Source organism: Telopea speciosissima, chromosome 9 (assembly GCF_018873765.1).
Source record: "Telopea speciosissima isolate NSW1024214 ecotype Mountain lineage chromosome 9, Tspe_v1, whole genome shotgun sequence".
NCBI classification, from domain to species: Eukaryota; Viridiplantae; Streptophyta; class Magnoliopsida; order Proteales; family Proteaceae; genus Telopea; species Telopea speciosissima.
The window spans coordinates 35,862,927-35,872,765 of NC_057924.1; positions in this window are offsets into that span (position 1 = coordinate 35,862,927).

Below are 9,839 nucleotides of genomic sequence, written 5' to 3' on the forward strand. Positions count from 1 at the left end.
TTGTCCTTCATTTTCTGCATGCATTGAGGACATTGGATGATTTTAGTGTGGGCAAGGGTAAGCTTAATTGGAAGATTTTGATTTTGGCTTGTGGTAGTATGTGCATGTTCTTTCTGTTACTTTGATGCGAAGAGAGAGAGAGAGAGACTTAGGTACCTTAATCTGAGAAGTAATAAAAATCCTGTTGAGAGGAAGGTAACTAATATGTATCTTGAGATGGGATTTGACTCAGACTAAAAACACCACCTTATCTGAATGGATGGACCTTTTGTTTTTTTTTATATGGTTCCTTGAGCCTCTAGTTAGGAGCTGAGACCAACTTATGGTATAGAATGAAAGAGAAAAAAAAAAAAAGGAAAAAAAAGTAAGAAAGTTAGAGTTGAATTCCTTAGAACTAGACAGGGCACCGATGCCTCAGGAAGTGGGGTGACTTGATCGAAATTCCTTGGAAGGAAACTTTCTGAAAAAGAACTCTAGCATCACTGTCTTTATAGATATATGCAAAAAGCGAAGCTATTAAGTACTTAGGTGTCTGGTGTATGCTCCACCATGTCATTCAGGGAACTGTAGTGGAGTACAAATGGAGGTTACTACTGAAAAAAAAAAAAGAGTTATCGCCTTATTGCCTTGATAAATGTTGTGGTAAAAAATGCTTCAAACCTAAGTCCTTGGTTCCCTTGATGCCACAAGTGGTCTTGCCTTAGGGTGAAGTGGTTTTTGGATATATGAGGAGAGTCCCTAATTAAGATGTGTGCTCATTGCTGGAATCAATATGGGGTAATAAAGTTCAAGTGTGGGGGTCCCTTTGCTTTCTTAATCTTAAGTGGAGCGTCATGGTTTTCGAATTTGGGTGCACTCTCTTACCTCGTGCCAAGGTTAAAATCTACATTATTTTTGGAATCATGAATTTTGGGTGTACATTCATTGCAAACACCCACGAGACAAAACTCGTCCCATAGGGGTAACCTAGTGGTTTAAAGGCTTATTACACATGTCAACTGCAACCGTGATTCCTACAAAAGTGAATTAGGATCTCTTTGTTTTACTTTTTTTTTTTTTGCTTTGCTCAAGGACTAGCAAAGTCAAAGTGTGGGGGAATCTGATGAGCACATTTATGTGTGAAATCTTAAAGCATAAAGCATGCATTTACATACTTAGAATGGAGCTACCTTGAGTATTTTATGTCATTTTCAGGTTTTAGGTCCATTTGCGAGCTTAAAGGCCATTCTGGACTATTGGGCGCCATATCTTCAAATTTACACATAAAGTGGTCCAGTCCCTTTTCATGGTTATGAAGAGGGCTGAATTCTGAGCAAGATGGACGTGATGCATTAAAAGTATGCATTAGTTTTGATATCCATACATGCAATTATTCTTTTTGGGCCAAAAAAGAATAATGGGCCAGAAATGAGCTAGAACGCAATCTCGGGCAGTCTACGATTTCCCAGGGGTATATTTGGCATCAAAGAAGACAATCATGATCAAGGGTTGAGATTCTCTTATGCAAAGATCCCCTTTCTGCGTTTTTCACTTTTAGAGGGGAGAGAATCCTACAATCCTTCTCTCATCCCAGCTCTCTTAATCCCCATGCCATATCTCTTCTCCCTCCCACGTTTTCTCTCTCTCCCTCTCTCTTGTTTAAAAATAATAATAATAATAATGGAATGCAAGAAAACGTGAGATGGGGGGGAGATATTTCCTTTTTTTTTTAATTTTCTCTTCCTTCTTTCTCTCTCTCTCTCTAATTTCTTTTCCTTTTTTTTTTCCACCTCACCACAATATATGGACCAAATTTTGCTTGAAGGGAGGAGATTTATCTTTCCTAATTTATCTCCTATACTTGGATTGTCACACCCCAAATCACCCCCTAGGAGGATTAGGTAGGTGACCCGAATTACATGGTAGCAATCCATCAAACCCCGAGGATCCAGAAGCTATTAATATCATTCACAAACACACACACCCATAATGATGGATAAAACATAATTACAGAGTGCAGTGGAAACTAATATTTACATAACCATTCAAGTTAAGATACAAGCCATACTATTACTGTTACACAACACCATGATCCGGATAGTCACCACACCTCCAACCAATAGCTCCACAAAACAACAAAAAGGGATAGACAACAGAAGCCCCACATAAGCTATACAAAAAGGGAAAAGTCAGTAGACAAGTATCTACATCAAAAGAATTCCCTAGCTTAGGAGAGGTAAGCTGCCCGCCCATCATGGGCCATCTTCAACCGTCACCGAGATCACCCGTACTAGAGGGATAGCCTCCTTCCGGGTGCACGCCCACACTATCATAATCAAAAGCACCTTCCTACTCATAATGAGCCTCCCAGCCAACATCACGTCCACCTGCAAGATCATCTAAAGAAAAAGGAATATAGACAGAGTGTGAGCTCCACCGAGCCCGTGAATGAAATATAACCATGCATGCACATGCAAACACAACTAAATGAATCCTACACGAGATGAGGTTCTTTTTATCATTAAGCTACCTAGCATCACAACTAAGGCAGGTAAAAGTACTACTACAATCCCCAACACATGTATCCCTGATGCGGGCTTCTAACCCCTTCCCGCGATACACCACCCATTGAGTTGTCGGAGAGGACTAGTCAGCTCCAGCATGCTCTCCATGGTCAGCCCAACCAGCCCTCTGGGATTAGTCTTTGATACCACCTTTCATCTTTTCGGTATAACATTTTTCTTTGGCATTCAGCCGAGGTTCCGGTTTAATATTTCTCTTTCCTTTTTCTTTTTCCTTCTTCCTTTTGATATAGGTTCTCTCACAGACATCCAACACCTTAATCTCTGTTGGCAAGGGTTCGTAGCATGAGTGATGATACTCTAATCAAATGCATTCTATATGACATAGTATGAGTCGGATGGTGTGAACCGCATCCTATTCTATAGGCTACCACATGCCTCATTTCCAAGCCGGCTAAGACATCTAATCTAGCATTTTCACAAATATAACATTAACATTCATTTCCACTAGTCATCAGATATGTACCAGAATCAAATAAGAACGTAAAGTAATTTAATAAGTAAAACAATAAATATTATTGTTGTTGTTGTCATGACCTATCAGTCATGTTACACCTACAACCATAGTGTAATTCCACTCACCTTGTGTCAATCCCGCTTGTCCTTCAGTTGGCTCGGTCCCAGTTGGTGTCTGACATAGCACCTCGTGTTTGGGGTTAAAACCTAAGTTGACTGGACCATTAGACCATATCAAATACTGTCTCAAAAGGGTCTTAGAGTTCCAGGATTGGTTTCGGTTACTCAAACATTGTTCAACAATTATGGAAACAATAGCATGGTTCTTTTCCAGGTCTAGCTTGGGTTACAGTGCGGGTTCTTGACCCCCCTTTTGGGTCCACTGGCACACCCAAGATATGGTTACCAGTAAGGATGGTTGGAGTATGATTTTAGGGTAATTTTTATGCCCCCAACACTATCTAAAGCTTACGGGTGCAGATCAAATTGTCTAGAATCAATTCAGACTTCAAACAGTAGCAGTGGACGATGGGATCAAACGTCTAGTGCATCGTCCAATCCCTATAGGACACGAGTTTTCTTGCTCAAAACTTGATTTTAACAGCTGGATTCATCCCATCTTCAAATTGGGATGAAACCAGAGGGTTATACAGCTTATGATTAAGCCTAAACAATGGTTTGGTGGATTCCTAAATTGGTTTGTCAAATGGTTGATGGATTTGGGTTCAATCATCAAACAAGCTAAGCATGCAAGGTAGAGTTTTGACATGCAGCCATTCCAAATTCACTTACACACACATCAGCAAGCATGCATATGCATTTCAGCTAAGGTCTTAGGCCCTAGAATGCAGAACACCCCATGCATACAAGGATCCATGCACTTGGCTCACTATCTATGGTTTGCATGCATGATTAGGCATGAAATTAGTTAGATGCATGGCTGGAACTTAAGATGTATGTAACAGTAAGCTAAAATAGTATAATCTCATGTAAATCCCCTAAAACTAATCATGCATGTATGATCTAAGCAGCCCTGAAGCTCCAGGCAGTAATCTTATAGGAATTCCTACAGAGACAGCCACAAAGCTTTGGTCTTGGGTTCAAAATCAAAGAATCAGATTAGGATCATAGCTCAGAGGGTAGTTCTTAGGTTAAAAGAGCTTACCTTGGGCTGCAGAGGGATTCGGCCAAGGCTTGCTAGGTGAAGGCCTCTCTTCTTCTTTCTTCTTTCTCTCTTTCTTCCTTTATCTATTCCTTTGTTTCTCTCTTTCTTTCTCTGTTGTTTAGGAACAGTAGCAGCCGAATTTTCTAAGCTGGTCCCCTATTTATAGGTTTTATAAAATTAAGGCCTGTTTGGCTAGGCAATCCTAAAGTGAAAATGCATTTTTAAAGTTATTTTTGCCTAGTTTGGCTACATAGGTGGGATCCACATGGATTCCAAGGGAGGGTTTGGTTCCTAAAATTCCAAGGTACCTATTGGAGGTGTTTGAAGGCAATAGGTTCAGCTCTTACAAGCTTTGAATGAGAAAATGCAGGTTCTGGCATCACTGGACGATTCACTAGAGCTTTGGGCCAATTGTCCAGTGCGTCATCCAGAGGATGTTGCATTGCTGAATTTTGCCTGTGGTTCTTACAGAGGTTTATCTTTCCACATGGCACTTTCCCAACACCCCACAACACATACAAGGAAGATATGTTTAAGAGCATAGCCCTCTTAGTGCTCAGGAGAGAGAAATACCTGTGCTCTGTATTGTACAGTAGGCAAAGGACTAAGCAGCTGTAGGGTGTTGCAACCCATCTTCTCACAGGCATGGTGGATGTCATCAGTGGGGGTTACCTATTGATTGTAACCACTGGTGTGTGTGGCTGCTGATCCCGATTCTTTAAGCAAAATCTAAGTCAGATTGGGTTAGGTTTGACATGGATGTATCTTTATTCAAAGGAGATTGGGTTTCCTATTTTATTTCCATCCCTCCACATCACTTGGATAGCAAGGACTCTCGATATAGCAAGAGAAATTGAAGAAGAAGGAAAGAAAGTAGGTAGAGGAAGGGAGAGGATCAATGAGGTGGCATTCCCTATTTTTTCTCTCTTTGATCTCCACAATCCCCACATATCCAACGATTTGGATGGCCAAGGGAAGCTCCTCAACAATTTTTGGTCAAGGAGGATATTATCTTTATGTAATCTTTTTATTTAAGATTAGTTTCTAAATGGTAGGAGTTAAAGTAGGAAGTTGTAAGAGATCCTACTCTAGAGAAGGAAAAATCGTTGGAGGGGTGTGGGGAATATTTTTTGGTGTTAAACAAATTGTATCTAAGGGGGAGGGCGTGAGCTTTGGATGAGCAGTTTTTAGTTTTTATTTTCTTCTCTCCTTTGAGGAATTTTCTTCTTCTTGGAGTAACCAAGTTGTATTCTTCAATTAATGCAATTTCAATTCAGTTTTTTTTTACAAGCCTTCTAGAGTAATTTTTCTTTTCAAGCTTTCTAGCTCTAGGATTTCCAATTCTTGTGAGAGGGATTAGGGGTTTTAGAGAGAGAGAGAGAGTGGGGTTCTTCCATTCAAGCAACACAATAATCATCAACATTAATTGCAAGTTTGGTAGAAGGTAGTATCAATCCAATTTTCATTTTTTTTCTTTTGATTGTCATTCTCTTTATTTTAAGTTCTTATGTTGGAATTTATTTTGATTATTCTCATTCTCATGTCTTACTATGTTCTTATGTTAGATTTTAATTTTGATTTTTATGTTGGTAGATGTAGATGTGAATTCAACTTTGGTAGAGAAAGCTTTGTTGAATTTGACTCAAGCAATTTTTGGTTGTAATTTCTTTACTCTTAGATATAGGCTTTCATTTATGTGGTTGTGATATTTCAATCCGTCAACAGATTCCACGTTAGATTTTGGTAGGTTAGATGATGAATGGGTAGGCCATTGGAATCGATAGATGCATGTGTTAGGACCATTAGTTTAGTCTAATTAATCACTACAATTGGTTCACTCTCGCATTACTTCAAGTAAGTAAGATAGAGTGGCTTATCTCCCTGAGATCGACTCGTTAGCTACATTGACCCGTATGCTTGTGGTTATTTTATTTCATGAACAGTGTCTAATACCTTCCCCAGACCATAACTTAACCCATACCCAGACCAACGGACAATTTGATCCCCAGAAGGGTACAACATGAGAGTCATTGAAATCTTCGGGTCCTAGACCCTTCTCCAGGTGGCAACTCCCAACATTCAATTCACCTCTCTCGTTCTCCCCCCAAAAGGGATGAGGTGGAGGACGCATGGCAATCCCCCGCCAAGTCATTATCCTCACACCAAGTCTAACTTGGTCCAGACTCAGGTCCAAAAAAATCCAACTCTGACCCGCCCCTCAGGGTCGGGCTGGGTTGACCTTGATTGGCCGTGATATGGGGGGAAGGGAGATGTAGGGGCTGGCCAATCTGAAGTAGATAAATTAAAGGATGGATTTAAAGAAGACAGGGATCTAGCAGCAAGTTTAGTGGTGAATTTACCAGTTTTAGCTAAGAAACACCACCAACTATCATCAGTAGCAGATAAATTAATTCTATGAATATGGAAAGAGACATCCATAGGGATAGTAGAATTAAGCAAATAAAAGTTCCACTCAGAGATAGAAATAAATTTATTAACCTTATCAGACAAACCAGCAGTATTTGGAGATGGCATAGAACACCTTTGGAGAGATGGAGTCCATGGATCAGTCCAAAAAAAAAAAGTCAATTTCCCATTACCTATTTTCCTGAGCACAATCTTTTTTAAAGATGGAATAGTATGTCTGATAGTATCCAGGCCTAGGATCCATTTTTAGAAATTGTTTTGGAGTCAAACAAGGAGAATTTTGGGAAATAACAGGCTTTTAGGACTCGAGCCCACAAAGCAGATTGATCGGTAAGTAATCTGCATCCTAGTTTCATCAATAAAGCCTTATTATGATGCTTAGCTTTAAGAAACCCAAGCCCCCCAAGAGATTTAGAACTTCACATTTTATCCCAAGCAATAAAAGTAAATTTTTTGTGAGATCCACAGTTACCAAGCCAAAAATTAAGACAAATGGAATCAATGGATCTACAAATCTCAAGGGAAAACTCAAAACAGTTCATAAGATAAGCAGGAATAGAGGCTAAAACCAATTTGATTAAAACAGAGTGTCCTGCATAAGAAAGGAACTTAGATTTCTAGGATGATAACTTGTTCTGAATCCTTTGTACCACACTACCAAGCTCCTTAACTTAGGATTTGCCATGGAAAAGGTTAGTACCCAAATAGATGGCATCCTTAGACATTTCTTTAATCCCTAAAATAGAATACAAGGTAGCCCTATCCATGGATGAAACATTCCTGCTAACATGAACACCACTCTTTGAGAAATTAATTTCTTGACCCGATAAGTCAAAGAAAAGGTCCAAAATGGCCTTAATTGTTAAAAGTTCCTCAGAGGTGGCTCTAAAAAAAAATTAATGTATCATCGACAAACATAAGATGAGAAATTTCTAAAGCTGTTTTAACCACCTTCACCCCTTTTAAAAGATTAAGATCATGATAAGCATAGAACAATTTGGACAGGACCTCCATGGTCACAATGAACAAGTATGGACTCAAAGGGCAGCCTTGACGGATACCTCTAGAGGCATGGAATAGATTAAAAGAGCTACCGTCAATTTTTATTGAGAAGGAGGTGGAAGATAGAGGAGAAAAAAATTAAATTGCACCATTTTTCCCCAAAGCCCAAAAAGCGGAATAAAGAAATAATCAAATTCCATTCAAGTCTATCGTAAGCCTTAGACATGTCAATTTTAATTGCAATTTAACCTACCTTACCTTTAGTATGTTTGAAGAAGTGAAAGATTTCCTGAGCAATAATAATGTTATCATTAATTTTCCTACTGAGGATGAAAGCCGCTTGAAAATGAGAAATAAAAGAGTGCAAATGCAGTTTAAGTTTGAGGGTGTGGTTCAAATCTGTGCAGAGAGAATTAGAATAAAAAATGGGAAACAAGAGAAAATAAATCTTTCTGGACAAGAGGCCAAAACTTCTGAAAGAAACAAGTTTGGAAACAATCAATTCTAGGTGCTTTAAAAGGACCAATAGAGAAAACTACCTTCCTCAGATCATCCAAAGAGGGGGGAGTGCAAAGAAAAGATGAATCCTCCACAGATAGCACTTGGGGAAACACGCACTCCACAAAATCTACATCCAAGGGGCCAGAAGTTAAGAAAATATTTTTGAGATGAGAAGCAAAAGCATTAATCATCTCCTTAGGGTCTTCTAGTCTCCGACCATCCCCAAGCCAAATAAAATCAATTTTCCTTTTCCTCAAATTGGACTTAGAAACAAAATGATAGAATTTAGTATTCCTTTCCCCATCTCGAATGTAGAGATGTCTAGACTTCTGAAGCCAGAAAAAGACCTCAACATCAAAAATCCATTTAAGGTGTTGTTGGGTCTTAGCCATCAAATCTAGATTGGGGTTAGAATCCGTTGACTTATAAAGATAGTTGTTAAACAACCTATGTTTAAGAACATTAATACGCCCAAACACATCCCTGTTCCACAATCTCAACAAGTTAGAAAAAAGAGGCCAATTTAGTAAGGAAGGTGTCAAACCCTACACCTGACTGGTTGGATTTTTTATTGAAGGGCAGGAACCCCTAACCAGGCAACCAGGAACAGTGTGAAGTATCACTCCAGTCAATGGGATCAATGAGAAGACTTTGCACAGGTTCCCTTATATACCTGTCAGAAGATGGACAGCAGACCCTTGCACTTGCACAACTCATCGCATGATGTATGGCCTGGACCCCAGGTAATCTCTCTCCTCCCCATGATAGTGGGACCCACCTCTGAAAAAGTGTGTAAAAACCTTTAAAGGGTATGTGGGGATAATACCTAGACCCAGGGTCAAACCCCAGTGCAAACCCCACTGAGATTCAGCTTGCTGAAATCTCTGGGCGATGCAGACAAGGCCCAAAGACATCGCCCAGTGAGTGAAACAGCATATTTTATTGAATTTTAATTATGGGGACCACCCAACATGAACATGGGCACCCTCCAAAGATAGAGGGGAGTTTGAGGGACCACCTCATACCCTTAGTTCACTGTGGACCCCACCAGTGTGCCCAGAATCACTCAATCAGTTTAAAAACCCATTTTCAAAAGAGGCCTTCACAGCCAAACAAGCCTCAGTGAGGGCTGGGCCTATAAATAGGTGGCCTTGGGCTCATTTTAGAACCCTTGGCCACTGTTCAATTTGTGGGAGAGAAGAGAAGAAAGAAAGGAGAGAAAGAAGAAGAAGGAAGAAGGAAGAAGGAGAAGAGGAGGGCAGCTGCTCTCAACACCTAGGCTTGATTTTCATGGCATCCAAGCACATCTCAGGTATAAACATATATACATATATCTGCTGCCTCCATTTTATCTCTGTGTTTGTTGATGTTCTAGCTCTCTGGGCAACCCAGAACAGCTGGGTACTGCCCAGGACTGCTCTAGATCTACCATGCAAGCATAGAGCATGGAAGATCTGTAATTTTTATTGGATTTTAGTAGGCTGTTATGCTGTTCTTGAGGCCAAGACTTGGCTGTGCATGGCTGCACTGCCCAAATGCACTATTGCTTGGCTGTTTGGAAACCTGGATGCAAGCAATGGCTGCATAGACCTAGCCCTAGGTGGTAGCAGCCCCAGAACTATGTTGCATGTGTAAATCCAATCTCGCATGTGGCTGAAATCGAATTCCAAGTTTGAAGAAAACCCTATGACACTATTTACTGGGTTGTCTGGGCAGCCTCTGGCAGC